Source organism: Schistocerca gregaria, chromosome 6 (genome assembly GCF_023897955.1).
Source record: "Schistocerca gregaria isolate iqSchGreg1 chromosome 6, iqSchGreg1.2, whole genome shotgun sequence".
NCBI lineage: Eukaryota > Metazoa > Arthropoda > Insecta > Orthoptera > Acrididae > Schistocerca > Schistocerca gregaria.
Window position 1 is genome coordinate 369,255,653 of NC_064925.1, and position 16,113 is coordinate 369,271,765.

Below are 16,113 nucleotides of genomic sequence, written 5' to 3' on the forward strand. Positions count from 1 at the left end.
TTTTTTCTATTATTTCCCACTGTTCACCAACAAATTTAATTGGTAATTATTTCAAATTGCATTTCCATGATGGTTATAATCCTTACAAAAGATATTTACAGACAGTTAAGTTGTGAGTAATAAATAATTAGACCACACCTGCCCAAGATTTGCGCTCCTGCAACATGATCACAGTGCGACTGCATATTTCCATAAGAACAATTGTATCAGTAGTGTTTAGTTTCAATTTTTTATATTGTCACCAAAACAATAACTGTAGTAATTAGACAATTACATTATTTAGTGTTAAAGTGACAATCATAACTACGCATTCCTTGATCTAAGAATTAGAAATGATAGATTGCTACTCACAACACAAAAAAGGTACTGAGTCACAGACAGGCACAACAAAAAAGAATACTAGAAATATAAATATAGTAAGAAAGTCGTGGTAGAATGTAAATACTTTAGGAGTGAAGGAGACCCCTCACCGAATAGAAGTGTTGAGTCTTTGACAAGCACACACAAAAGAGAAAGAAACCTGCTAGCTTTAGGAATAAATCCTTTGTTGATCTAGAGGCACCCCCCCCCTCCCCTCCCATTACACACACACACACACACACACACACACACACACACACACACACACACACAAAATCCTATACCTCAACATTTTGTCAGATACACTATATATTGTGCATTTAGAGTACAGACAATAGGCTGTGTTACAAATGTTTACACAAGATCCAGGAATGTACATTAACTGTAAAATTTAAACCTGAAATCTGATATGTAGTGGTTGCAGTAAGTGTGGCTTAGGTTGGTAAGTGCCAGGTTACAAATTCATAGGTCAGGAGTTCAGTCTTCACTACCAATATACTTTCTGCAACTGTCACTTTGTTTGCCTCTGGGAATGATTTGATGATGTGAAAAATGCCAAGTTGCACATTGGTCCATCCAACCGCTCCCTAAACTGGATGGCTCTTCTAAGAGTTGTCAGGTGCAATTTGTCTGTTCTTTTGGCAGGTAATTGCAGTTTTGTTTGCGTAATGGGTATGTGCAGGGAGCCAAAGCAAATATTACTTGTTGATACTGCCCTCAGGAAGTGCTCTCAATAATGTTGTGGTACTCTGTTCACGAATGCATTTGTTTTGTGTATCACTTTAATACCCTTTCATTACACTTGAATTAACATGTGAGTAGTATACATGGAAGCAGTTAGACAACAGAGCTAAAGAGAAAGGTAAAAGATAATACACTTCACCGAAGAACAAGGGTTCTATCAATTTAAGAACTATAATATCTGATGGGAAGAGTTCCCGTGTATTCATTATGTGTTTCATGTGACACCTAGTGTAAATGGAAAATACTTGTTTTTTACTGTAAACAAAATGGTTTTTCAAAGTGGATTTTTATGTAGTCATTCAGTAGAGTTTCCAGATTGGCCTAATGATATTCACTTAAACATTGTGTGTTAACAGAACAGGAAAACATGAAGAATAGCCAGTACCGGTACTCCGTCAGCAAGTGAGTAGGGGTAGAAGACTGATAGCATGCTATGGGCCAATAAAGCCTTCTACATTTGGCATATAATGATGATTAAGCACCTGGTGTTTCATTCGGAAATTTCATTTGAATGTTGGCAGTTTGTGAAAAGATGGTGTTATGCCATGTGTAAAAAGGAGGATGTCTACCCAGTCACACTGGAATTCAGTAGCATCAGGATTGTGGTCTATCAAGGCAACAAACTGTCATTCTGCAATACTGTTACTCATGTCGGTCAGGATCCCACAACTGTCTTTTGAATATGGAATTGTTGGGTTCAAGAGGGCCGAACTTGGAAGCATTTAATATATCCGTGGCCCTTTGTGATTAGTTTCTGAGCATACAGACGCACTGTTTGCTCACTCTTATAGGACTGTACATCCGTATACCCTGATTTGGCAAGTGGGCTCATTTGTAGCAAGTGGAGTGTACACACAGACAGTACAACAGTGTTTGGAGCACTGTGGACCTTTTTTTTTTTTTTTTTAAGCATTGTGTATCTTCCCTCAGTGGTGCAGTAGAGAGGCCGCACCAACAATGGTGCACCCGATGTCAAACTGGACATATGACTGGCACTGTGTCATCATCTCAGATGAGTCCTAGTTCGCTGTATGGATCACAATGAACATATTCGAGTATGGAGCCTGTGAGGTGAGTAAATGTTGCTAGATAGTTTTCGTCACAGTCATATGAGCCCAGTATCTGGGGTGATGTTCCAATGGCTACACATGGTCACCTATGGTTCACACAGCCAATACATTTATGGTGTGTTGGTAACAGTGGTTGTGCCCCTACCTTCGAGGTCTCTGCAATATTATCTTTTGATAAAAGAACATGAGACTGCACATTGCCCATTGTGTCCTGACCTGCCTTGACACTGTGTGTATTCCAACTGTTGCCTTGTCCAATATGTTCTCCATCTTAGAGATTAGGAATGGAACTAGTACGAGTCTAAAGTTGAGAGCTGCATACCTTAGAAATAAACACACTGCTATTATGTCAGTGCTGTATTGGATTCTGCCTTCCCGCTGTAGTTCGGCGAATATGAATCTGTGAACCGTGGCGCTGCAATTGCTTCCTACTCGTTGACTCTTCTCTCTCTGACTGAAGGTTGCAAGGATGTAAGGCAAGTCATGACCGAAGTTAAGTACACAATCTTGCTGTTGTAATGTGCCACTGATGGGGCAAAATTACTGACCATTAAGATCAGATGGCGTCTAATGAAGCAGTGTCATGTTAGGCTGTGGAGGGTGCAAGACAAAAATTAAGTGATGTGGTATATAATATTGCAAATGTGCTCCATTACAGGAAGAGTGATGCTTGGAAAAAGTTCAATTTTGTATTTTAACCTTCAGAAAAAAATATATAGCTTGTCCATTACAAACAAAATGGCGGTATTTTTGTTTATTCAACATACACGATGAGAAAATGTGTTCTCTGACAAATGAATACAGGATGCAGAGCATAGCTACTAACCTTGAGAAGAGGTTGTCAGCCTTTGAACACTATATTTAAGACATTCTTCGACCAAAGGAGGATATAAGATGAACATCAACAAAAGCAAAACGAGGATAATGGAATGTAGTCAAATTAAATTGGGTGATGCTGAGGGAATTAGATTAGGAAATGAGACACTTAAAGTAGTAAAGGAGTTTTGCTATTTAGGGAGTAAAATAACTGATGATGGTCGAAGTAGAGAGGATATAAAATGTAGACTGGCAATGGCAAGGAAAGCGTTTCTGAAGGAGAGAAATTTGTTAACATCGAGTATAGATTTAAGTGTCAGGAAGTCGTTTCTGAAAGTATTTGTATGGAGTGTAGCCATGTATGGAAGTGAAACATGGACGATAAATAGTTTAGACAAGAAGAGAATAGAAGCTTTCGAAATGTGGTGCTACAGAAGAATGCTGAAGATTAGATGGGTAGATCACATAACTAATGAGGAGGTATTGAATAGAATTGGGGAGAAGAGGAGTTGGTGGCACAACTTGACAAAAAGAAGGGACCGGTTGGTAGGACATGTTTTGAGGCATCAAGGGATCACAAATTTAGCATTGGTGGGCAGCGTGGAGGGTAAAAATCGTAGAGGGAGACCAAGAGATGAATACACTAAGCAGATTCAGAAGGATGTAGGTTGCAGTAAGTACTGGGAGATGAAGGAGCTTGCACAGGATAGAGTAGCATGGAGAGCTGCATCAAACCAGTCTCAGGACTGAGGACCACAACAACAACAACAACAACAACAACAACAATATTTAACTGATCATATTTTTATTTTTATTTTCATACTGAAATTGATTCAAATTAACGTTTTCAGTAATGGAAACTTCTTGTTTAATACTGGCTGCTGCCAACTACGTACCAGTACATTCTTTTCAGCCTCATCAGGTGGCCCATCATGGAACCTGCTGACGACAAATTTTTCCATATTCAGACAACAAATCCTGTCATTTTTGTTGTCGTCGTTGATGTCTCATTGAGAAATGATGGACTTAATTTTTCTTATCTACGTCACTGCTGCTGGTGCGAAGCAACACAGCACTTTTTGCAGGAAGGCTACCGTTTAACATTATCATAATTATGACTCCGAAAGTTCCAGAGGCACTCCTCTGGCTCTGTGAAAAATCAGAAAATGTTGCTTGTCCACTCCATTTCATAAACACAACAAACAACACAACATAAAGCAAACACTAATCTGCATAGCGGCATTTAGTGGGAGCAGGCCAAGAACAAAGCTCCTTCGAATTGTACCGACACAGCTGTGGAACACTGCTTTAGCGTTGTCAAGATTTTGACAATATGTGAACGTTGATAGTCCATTACTAGTTGCGAACAGAGTTATAGAACATGTTTTGAAACCAATGTAAAGTGTGCCTTTAGTAAGCCATAGTGTCATGTTTATTGTGTACTCAGTAAGAAAATCATTACAATCTAAAAATAGCATATAATTAGTGAAATTTAAACATGAACCGTTTTAGTAACAACCCATAACACCATAATTAAGGTGATAACTTGCTAACAATTCAGCCGGTTTCACACACACAACTATTGCGGTGCCGCAACTTGTGGCTTTCTGTAATGGCACCACAGGATGCCACAAATTCCATATAGTTGCACACCTTTTGAATGGCATCAACTTCAATCATCTGAGCAGGTATGGATGTTATATTGAAGGTCATGGCATTAGAGCTGTGATAAGAGTTAAATACAAGGAAGATGAAACCCAAGTGTTGGATCTGAAAATAGATTTCGCACAGGGATAAATCAACGGCTATAAATACATTTATAAAAGACATCACAGTAGGAAAGGAAAATGCTGTTTGCAATGGCAAACTAAACAACAGCTAGCACGTATGAATCATCTGAAAACACGCCACTGGAAGCTATTTCGTGCATGTATTCCACAACTTATACAATGCTTGTCTTACAAATCACGTGTAACATATATTATGTGTATTTATTTATTCATCCAGAAATATTTTTAGATTGTGGGATAAATCATTTGTTTGCAAATATTGTCCACCGCTACTCCCTCCACACTCCCACACTGTTGCAGAAAATTAAACGTAGACTGCTGTTCATGTAGTTTCGTAAGCTGCAAAAGTGTACCTGCTGACCAATGTTTTCACTTTTTCAGTAGTAAAATGAAAACACACTAAAATAGAATGGAGTACAGCAGCAATTACTCCACAACAACTGTGACAGAATGCTGATGTCTCAAAATACAGCCACCAGGGAACAGTGGTGGAAGGAAAGTGGCAAAACAACATACAAATAAGTTGAACTTTTTGTGGCATGCCAAAAGTTGCATCTCTTAAGTTGCCCCACTAAAAACTGGGAGGTCACACATGCAACTGCAGTGTGCCATAACTGTGGTGACACTTTTTTTGTTTTGTTTCATGTGTGAAGCTGGCCTAATGGACAATTTACATCTAAATCTATACTCTGAAAACTGCCATGAGAGGCATGGCAGTGGGTACAGTTATTATGGTTTCTTCCACTTCCTTTCATAGATTTAGTGTGGGAAGGATGGTTGTTTGAATGCCTTTGTGTGTGCACTAATTATTCCAATCTTATTCTCACAATACCTATGTAGGAGATATGCAGGGGGTTGTAGTACATTCCTAGAGTCAGCATTTAAAGATGATTTTTGAATCTTTGTTAAAAGACTTTCTTGGGATAGTTTATGTCTATCTTCAAGAGCCTGCCAGTTCAGTTCCTTCAGTATCTCTGTGACACTCTCCCATGGATCAAACAAACACGTGACCTTCTCTGCATATGTCCAACATCCCCTGTTAGTCCTATTTGGTATGGGTCGCATAGATTTCAGCAGTATTCCAGAACCAGTTACAATCTACTTTGTAAATTGATTGCACTTCACAAGTATTCTACCAATAAACTGAAATTTACCACCTGCTTTACGTACAACTGAACCTATGTCATCATTCCATTTTATATCCCTACAAAGTGTTACAACCAGATATTTGTACGAGTTGGATGACTCCAACAGTGACTCACTGATATTATAGTTATAGGACATTACATTTTTCTTCATTTTGTGAAGTGCACAGTTTTACATCTCTGAACATTTAAAGCAACTTACCAATATTTGCAACACCTTCAAATCCTATCAAAATCTGACTGAATATTTACGTAGCTACTTTCAGATAGTACTTCATTATAGATAACAGAATCATCTGCAAAAAGCCTGTTATTACTGTTAATACTGTCTGACATATCATTAATATACAACATGAGTATCAAGGTTCTGAACACATTTCCCTGGGACACAATTTACGATCAATTCTTGTGTGCGATTCTGGTTCTTGGTTTTCAGTCAGAATGTCATGAGCTTTTGATGAGAATGATGCAAGCATCCCGTTATTATATGTTATCAATGGTTGACTTTAAGTGTGTGTGACAATTTCAGTGCAGTAATGTGTTCATTGGAAATAAGTGTGTGTGTGTGTGTGTGTGTGTGTGTGTGTGTGTATGTATGTAAGTACAATCTAACTTCCGCACTATTTCAGTGCAGTAATGTGTTCATTGTAAATAAGTATTATAGTAGGTCTATTACATGTTTATTACCTTATAAATAAATAAAAACTTTTTATTTTATTTTAAATTCAGTACATTAGTGTTTGTAAGATGATTCTTTCACATCGACGATCATTCCATTTGGGACCTGTGGAAGTTTCATTAGCTTATTTGTTCCAGTTGTAAATATTTGTCACATATTATTGTTTTTCTGGCATGTTCTACATCCTGGAGGGCGTCCTCACTATGGATCAACTGAATTTAAAAAAAAAAAAAAAAAAAAAAAAAAAAAAAACTCTGAGCACTATGGGACTTATCTGCTGAGGTCATCAGTCCTCTAGAACTTAGAACCACTTAAACCTAACTAACCTAAGGACATAACACACACCCATGGCCGAAGCAGGATTCGAACCTGCAACTGTAGCGGTTGCACAGTTCCAGACTGTAGCGTCTAAAGGCCCGTCCACACGCAACGATCTGTCTGCGCACATCACATCTGCGCAGACAGATCATTTTGTGTGGACAGAAGATTTCCACCAACCTGGAGGTATGTGCAAACCTGGAAGTTGGAGTTGGAGGTTTGAGGGAAATCTCTCAAATCTGTAGGTTCAAACCACACCTGCGCAGACATGTTGGAGCGTGTGGACAGGAGATCGCCGCAAATCTGGCGCAAAACAGCTGTTCTCGAGAGTTTGTTAGTGAATTCATTGAAATATATAGAAACCACCCATGATTGTGGAAGATTAAAAGTAAAGAATATAATGACCGAGACAAAAAGACAACACCATACAATGCTCTAATTGAAAAATTGCGGGCAGTTGACGCCTCGGCAAACAGAGAAACTGTAATAAAAAATAAAAATTCGTTGCGAACTGTTTACCGAAAAGAGTTATCCAAAGTTCAGAAATCTAGAACATCTGGTGTAGGAGTAGATTAAGTATACCAGCCAACATTATGGTATTTTGATCTGCTTGGCTTTCTTAGTGTTCGCCCTGCAAATCTCGCAGTAAATTTACATGAGAAAACTGCTTTCGCTTTAGCAGCCACTGTCTACACAATTTTGAACGCTTTCTCTGTTTCCTGCGGTTGGTCTGAATGTTTTTTGCAACTCAAGTTGTGAACACAGACCACAACAGAACTTCCTCCGTTTCTATATTTCAAAATAACTGAATTAAATTTTTGACGTTTACGAGGAGCGAAGTCGCTCGCCACTGATATTTCTTTTCTACACTGACAGATGGTGGGCGAGTAGTAGATTGGGATTTGCAGCGATCTTTTGCATGTACAGACATCTGCGCCGATGTCTACGCAGACAGATCGTTGCATGTGGACCGAGCTTAAGGCAGAACCGATACAGAGAGGCAAACTTATATAGCAACTAATCATATTCGTAAACAAACGAATGTAGCATACGATAAAATTACAAACACAGTTAACATGATTAATTACTTAGCGACAAAATATACTGCCAAGAATTGAAGGTAACGAAAATAAATCAGAACAGAAAAAGAGAAGTGTACATGACTGAAATAAATTGTTATAGTAAATTTATGCGAGTAAGAAAAGCACAGAGAACGTTTAAATTCAGTACAGTATAGTGCATGGTGAAATCATAATATTATGAATCAGTGTTAACTTTTTAAACAAATTGTTAAATCTAATGGGACGAATACACAAGTAACAAAAACTGACAAAAAGTAGGGTCTAACAAATACTGGAATCGGTAACTGGAACTGACCTATATAGGTTAATTCTAGTGAGCGATACCAACCATTCTACGATTCCTTATTTAGATCATTTAAGGAACAAGTGCGTGCTTTAAGGGGTTACGGGATTTATAAATATGTTATTACAATCTTCATCACTATGAGAAAGAGAAAAATTTGGAAACTGTACCGACAATATTTATTGGTTTTTCGTAGTACTGTAGTTCTGAGATCAATAAGAAATCTAGAAATCCTACAAAAACATAATCCACAGATTTACTACAGAAAGTCCAAAATTATAAACTATCGAACAGCTGGAATCGGTAACTAGAATTGACCTCCTAATTAGGTCAGTTCCGGTTACTGGTTGCAGCCACTCAATATTCATTAATTAGATCGTATTTCCAGCAAGTGCGTGGACTAAAATGTAGGCTACTATGATTTCTGCATTTGTAATTGCTCTCTGAACTACTGCAAAAATGTTACTAATATTCGAATCGGCAATTAGAATTGACCTATATAGAAGGTCAGTTCGAGTTGCCGATTCCAATTTTTGTTATACGCTGCAATAGATTTAGAGAGTAATTACAAATGTAAAAATGGTATTACGTATCAGTGCATACAACTGCAAAAATAATTTACATAAGAATCATGGAGAGTCTGGAATCTGTAACTGGAATTTATCTACACTCCTGGAAATGGAAAAAAGAACACATTGACACCGGTGTGTCAGACCCACCATACTTGCTCCGGACACTGCGAGAGGGCTGTACAAGCAATGATCACACGCATGGCACAGCGGACACACCAGGAACCGCGGTGTTGGCCGTCTAATGGCGCTAGCTGCGCAGCATTTGTGCACCGCCGCCGTCAGTGTCAGCCAGTTTGCCGTGGCATACGGAGCTCCATCGCAGTCTTTAACACTGGTAGCATGCCGCGACAGTGTGGACTTGAACCGTATGTGCAGTTGACAGACTTTGAGCGAGGGCGTATAGTGGGCATGCGGGAGGCCGGGTGGACGTACCGCCGAATTGCTCAACACGTGGGGCGTGAGGTCTCCACAGTACATCGATGTTGTCGCCAGTGGTCGGCGGAAGGTGCACGTGCCCGTCGACCTGGGACTGGACCGCAGCGAGGCACGGATGCACGCCAAGACCGTAGGATTCTACGCAGTGCCGTAGGGGACCGCACCGCCACTTCCCAGCAAATTAGGGACACTGTTGCTCCTGGGGTATCGGCGAGGACCATTCGCAACCGTCTCCATGAAGCTGGGCTACGGTCCCGCACACCGTTAGGCCATCTTCCGCTCACGCCCCAACATCGCGCAGCCCGCCTCCAGTGGTTTCGCGACAGGCGTGAATGGAGGGACGAATGGAGACGTGTCGTCTTCAGCGATGAGAGTCCCTTCTGATTTGGTGACAATGATGGTCGTATGCGTGTTTGGCGCCGTGCAGGTGAGCGCCACAATCAGGACTGCATACAACCGAGGCATACACGGCCAACACCCGGCATCATGATGTGGGGAGCGATCTCCTACACTGGCCGTACACCTCTGGTGATCTACGAGGGGACACTGAATAGTGCACGGTACATCCAAACCATCATCGAACCCATCGTTCTACCATTCCTAGACCGTCAAGGGAACTTGCTGTTCCAACAGGACAATGCACGTCCGCATGTGTCCCGTGCTACCCAACGTGCTCTAGAAGGTGTAAGTCAACTACCCTGGCCAGCAAGATCTCCGGATCTGTCCCCCATTGAGCATGTTTGGGACTGGATGAAGCGTCGTCTCACGCGGTCTGCACGTCCAGCACGAACGTTGGTCCAACTGAGGCGCCAGGTGGAAATGGCATGGCAAGCCGTTCCACAGGACTACATCCAGCATCTCTACGATCGTCTCCATGGGAGAATAGCAGCCTGCATTGCTGCGAAAGGTGGATATACACTGTACTAGTGCCGACATTGTGCATGCTCTGTTGCCTGTGTCTATGTGCCTGTGGTTCTGTCAGTGTGATCATGTGATGTATCTGACCCCAGGAATGTGTCAATAAAGTTTCCCCTTCCTGGGACAATGAATTCACAATGTTCTTATTTCAATTTCCAGGAGTGTACATAGGTTATTTCTGGTTATCGATTACAACGTTTTTTAATTTTTTGTTGATATTCGTTTGTCATGTACTGGCTTTTCTTTTAGAATTTAGTGTGTCGGTTTCTCTATATTTTATACTACTGTTTCATATTTGTTGTCATTAATTTAATTTTCCCCGTTTTTCTGATACATTTTAGTTTCTCCCCGCCTGAAACCCCCACTTTCCTGCGCTTATCCCATTAGATTCAATAATTAATGTAAAATTACGCCATTTTATAGCAGCATGACTTCATCGTGTGCTTTACTGTAATGCAATTTAAAGGTGCTCTGCGCATCTCTAGTCGCATAAATTACGGGAATATTTCTTATCAGACACGAAAATTTTTCTTCAATTCTTGTTCTTAATTGTTTTCATTGTCTTTACCTCGTTTCTGTATAATTCACGACTACGTAAATAACTGCGTGAATGTAATTTTAATTTTATCGTATGCTACATTTATTTGTTTACGAGTATGATCTGTTTACGGGGGTATGATCTGTTGCTTTCATAGATTGCGTGTATGTAGTGTCTTTGCCGTAGGTATCACATCATTATTCAAAGTCAGCGAGTGGAGTCCAGAGCTACAATTTATCCGTGTTTCCTATACATTACTATTAGTGTGATTCTGAGGTACATACAGTATATGTTTTTCCTCGCCCAGAGCCCACGATTATCCCATTTCTTTATATATATTTATTAGTAAGAATTTCCTCGATTTTATGGTTATTACATTTTGGCGCCATGCAAATGTTTACGAGTATTCGTCGAAATTTTCAAAGCTTGTGTTTGCTGTTATTTGGTCCGGTATGTGACTGGTCAAAGCTGAGTGGTGGAGTTGTACACTAGAATTTATACTGACCAAATCGATCTTCCACTACACCAAACTGAAATTTTGCTGGTAGCAAGTTTGACAAGGAAAGTTTTCACATACAATTGGTTCTCAGTTCTAGTAAAGTAAATGTTGTATCCATAAACGCAGTAGATGTTTGTTTACTAGCCACCATGATAATATGCACCTTAAGGTCATCTCGCCGCCTCCAGCCTTGCCAGTCAGAGATAATTTCAAATGATAGTAAAAATATCAAAAAATATGACACACCTGTATTTTCAGTCTAGAATATCACGCAGAAGTTCTTAACGAAAATTTTTGCCTGCTGCTATGGAAAAAAATAGAAGTTAGCTTTACAAGAAATTTTGAAGGAAAAATAAGTCTTTTCTTCAACCAATTGATGAAACAGAATCACTGACATATTTGGACTGAAAAAATATATGAACAATCTGAAAGTTTGTAGATGCGTGTAATACGTTTTATCGTGAAAACATGGATGTATTCCTGATTAAAAACTAAAATACCATAATGGGGGTGAAACTGTTCCACATGTGTAACAAAAAACGTCATCACTGATGTTTTTGCGTTCTGCTGTGTCTAGTAGAAATTTCCAGTGAGAAAGTTGTTAAGAAAGCTATAAAATTAATTTTGGTAAGATGTGAAACATCAGTATTGTATTGTGTCACTTCTGACAGCATTTTATTCACGACAGACTTCACGAGCGACTGTGCGCTATTTCTTGTGTGCCGTCGGCAAGATTGTAATCCCGACTGCTCGCCTTAATACAACAGAGAATATTTCCTATGTCCAGAAAACGTTTTATTTCCAGCTTTTACTAACCCTTCATAACTGCTTCCAACAACAAAATCGCTGATATACACTATAGAAAAGTCTCTATAGGTACTTCCGGGCCAATATTTCCATTAAAGTCTAGCAAAATATATTTATGCTTACAGTTTTGTGGAACCAAAATTTTATAGAAGTATACTACATTACTTTTGTCCACAGAACACAGTAAGTACTATGTAAACAAAACTTCATTTTGCTGCTGAAATGTCTCTGCACACTACTAAAAATATTCGTCCATCCTTACTCTTTCTAGATCAAAAACCAAATGAGTTGAGAAGAAAAAGAACGGAAGTCACTGAGCACGAAAAATTAACTTTTTTAAACCGAGATCACCCTGTACTTTACTAGCCACTGGATACTCTCATCAGTCTTGGTATCTAAGTAGAGTTCTACTCATTAACTTTTTGTTAAAATCGCCAAATTCTGTTGATTTCCGTTTTTATTTGTAGCCTTTCCTTTGAGACTCTAAACACATGCTTACATCTAGGGATTCTGCCGACACTACTGCTCTATTAATAGGGAATACAGTTGATTCCGAAATACCATAAGGTTTTGTTGCCGTTTTATGTACTTGTACAAAATTTACGTTATTCCTGGCTTCTTCACTAAAAAAATTCAAAACATCCGATAGACAATTTTAGATTGTTTTTAATGTCTTTTCATCCTCTACACAGGCCCTTGCTGCTGAATTTCGCTCGCTAACAATAAAATGTCAATGTAACATTGAAACCACACATGAACATACGGTATTGGATGCAAACACAGAACATTCAGCTAGCCTCGACCTACTGCACTGCCATCAGTGGAGCAACAAAGCTATGAGGTGGAAAAATCACTGTGCTTAGTGCAACTCCAGTTAATTACGCCTGTCATTGCAAATATGACAAAAAAGTTTTCACATTTAGTTAAAGTACTGGAGAGTTCATACCCGAATTTTAATAATTTCTTTAATATCAAATGAGGCTTGCGTTCTTACAGTTTTGCTGTCGAAATTATAGATGTAAAATGAGATAAATTAGTCTTTCAGTTAAGCCATTTATTTCTATGCATTTAAAATATGATCAGTATCTCTAGCATGAAAGATGTGCCTGGAATGATCTGTGGAGTCTGAGTAAGCAAGAATAAGTTTTCAAGGATTTGCAAAATTACAAATAGCTTTCCTGTTAATTGAGTTGTTCCCAGTAGCAATTTATGTAACTCTTAAAGCTAAGTTTTGTAGCCCAAAAAGTATATTTTTTGTTTTGTTGAACACCTGCAAAACTGTCGCCTTAGTCACATGCAAGATATTAACAATATCTTTAAATGTCATTACAACTTACAACATGAGGACATGTGCAGTTGTTGCAAGAGAAGTGCTGTCACATGTCATATCAACTGAGGTTCCACCTTTGTAGTCTATGGTTACTCAATTTGACTCACATTTGACACACTCTCTATAATTTAAGGCACAAATTTTTACTGCTTGGATTAACATTAACATCTGCACAATCATTTGTAATAGCATTAGGACAAGACGGAATCTGAAAGTATGGCTTGAAATGAAAAATGGTAGAGAATCAATTACTAAACACGTAGAGCTAACCTGTGTCATTCAAGAGGTAACAAGCATAGCTGATCTGGCTATTTATGAACTCAAAAGCAGTTTTATTCCTGCCCTCCCAGTGAATGAAGAACAGTTCAGAAACAATATCTTGAAGACCTTCTTCTTGTATGAACACAAAACTTTATGCATATTTTATAATATTGTCTGAATCATGGATATTAACTCAAGGTTTTGGAACATTTTTGGAAGCGATTTCACAGCCATTAACACAAACGTTTACTCTTAGTTCTGAATTAATAATTATGCACAATATATCACATGTTTCATTCAGTTTGAAAATCAAAGTAAGAAAAAGCCCTATATATCAATTAATCTTTTGCTGCTGGTGGCCTGTTTTCACCACAGGTAACAGTTAATTTTCTTCATTATTTTTATGATATACAGGGTGAGTCACCTAACGTTACCACTGGATATATTTCGTAAACCACATTAAATACTGACGAACCCATTCCATAGACCGAACGTGAGGAGAGGGGCTAGTGTAATTGTTTAATACAAACCATACAAAAATGCAAGGAAGTATGTTTTTTAACACAAACCTACGTTTTTTTTAATGGAACCACGTTAGTTTTGTTAGCACATCTGAACATATAAACAAATACGTAATCCGTGCCGTTTGTTGCATTGTAAAATGTTAATTACATCCGGAGATATTGTAACCTAAAGTTGACGCTTGAAACCTCTGAAGTTCAGTTGCGTGTTGTAACAAACACGGGTCATGGTCGGCGTGCAGCATCTGCAAGGACATGTTTATGATGACGACTGTGTTTACGAGTGTGGCTGTAGTGCACTGTTGTGGTTTGGTCTAGCTGTCGTAGTGTCCGCATGTAGCGCTTGCTGCTATTGTTATTGTGCATTCGTCTCCGCACAAAGACCAACTGTAGTACACCTTGTTATCAGACGTCTGTGATAGTGTAAGTGTTGTAGAAACTGTGACCATGGTGTATTCGAACTCTGAAAAGGCGGAGATGATACTCATCTATGGCGAGTGTCGACGAAATGCAGCTGAAGCCTGCATGGTGTATGCAGAACGGTACCCGGACAGAGAGCATGCAACATGCCGCACATTGCAAAACATTTACCGCCAACTGTACGCAGCAGGTATGGTCGTAGCATGTAAACGGGTCCATAACAGGCCCGTTACAGGAGAAGCGGGTGCAGTTGGTGTGTTAGATGATGTTACCATGAACCCACACATGAATACACGGGACACTGCGAGAGCCGGTGGAGTCAAAGTAGTGTCATGCGCATACTGCATCGTCACCGCTTTCACCCGTTTCATGTGTTGCTACATCAGCAATTACATGGTGATGACTTTAATCATCGAGTGCAATTCTGTCAATGGGCATTAACAGAGAATGCGTTGCAGTTCTACCTGTTTACTGATGAAGAGGGTTTCACAAACCACGGGGCAGTGAATCTACGGAACATGCATTACAGGTCCGTGGACAATCCTCGCTGGCTCAGACCGGTAGAGCGACAGTGACCGTGGACTGTAAATATATGGTGCGGAATCATTGGCGACCACCTCATTGGTCCTCACTTTATTGCAGGGGCCCAAACAGCTGCAACATACATTCTACAGAATGATCTGCCAACGTTGCTCGAAAATATCCCACTGGAATGGCGTCGACGCATGTGGTATCAGCATGATGGTGCACCTGCACATTCCGCAATTAACACTAGGCTGACCCTTGACAGGATGTTCGACGGGCGTTTCATAGGACGTGGAGCACGCATAAATTGGCCAGCCCGTTCTCCTGATCTTACACCTCTGGACTTCTGTGGGGTACGTTAAAGGAGAATGTGTACTGTGATGTGCCTACAACCCCAGAGGATATGAAACAACATATTGTGGCAGCCTGCGGCGACATTACACCAGATGTACTGCGGCGTGTACGACATTCATTACGCCAGAGATTGCAATTGTGTGCAGCAAATGATGGCCAACACGTTGAACATCTATTGGCCTGACATGTTGGGACACACTCTATTCCACTCCGTAATTGAAAACGGAAACCACGTGTGTATGTGTACCTCACCCCTCATGGTAATGTACATGTGCGTCAGTGAAAAAGACCAATAAAAAGGTGTTAGCATGTGGACGTAATGTGCTGTTCCAGTCTCTTCTGTACCTAAGGTCCATCACCGTTCCCTTTGGATCCCTACGTAATTCGGTGCTCTCCGATACACACGACCGAACAGCGGAGGAGTGGTACTCAAGTGTCAACTTTAGGTTACAATATCTCCGGATGTAATTAACATTTTACAATGCAACAAACGGCACTCGTTACGTATTTGTTTATATGTTCAGATGTGCTAACAAAACTAATGGGGTTCCATTTAAGAAAACGTAGGTTTGTGTTAAAAAACATACTTCCGTGCATTTTTTATGGTTTGTATTAACCAATTACACTAGCCCTTCTCCACATGTTG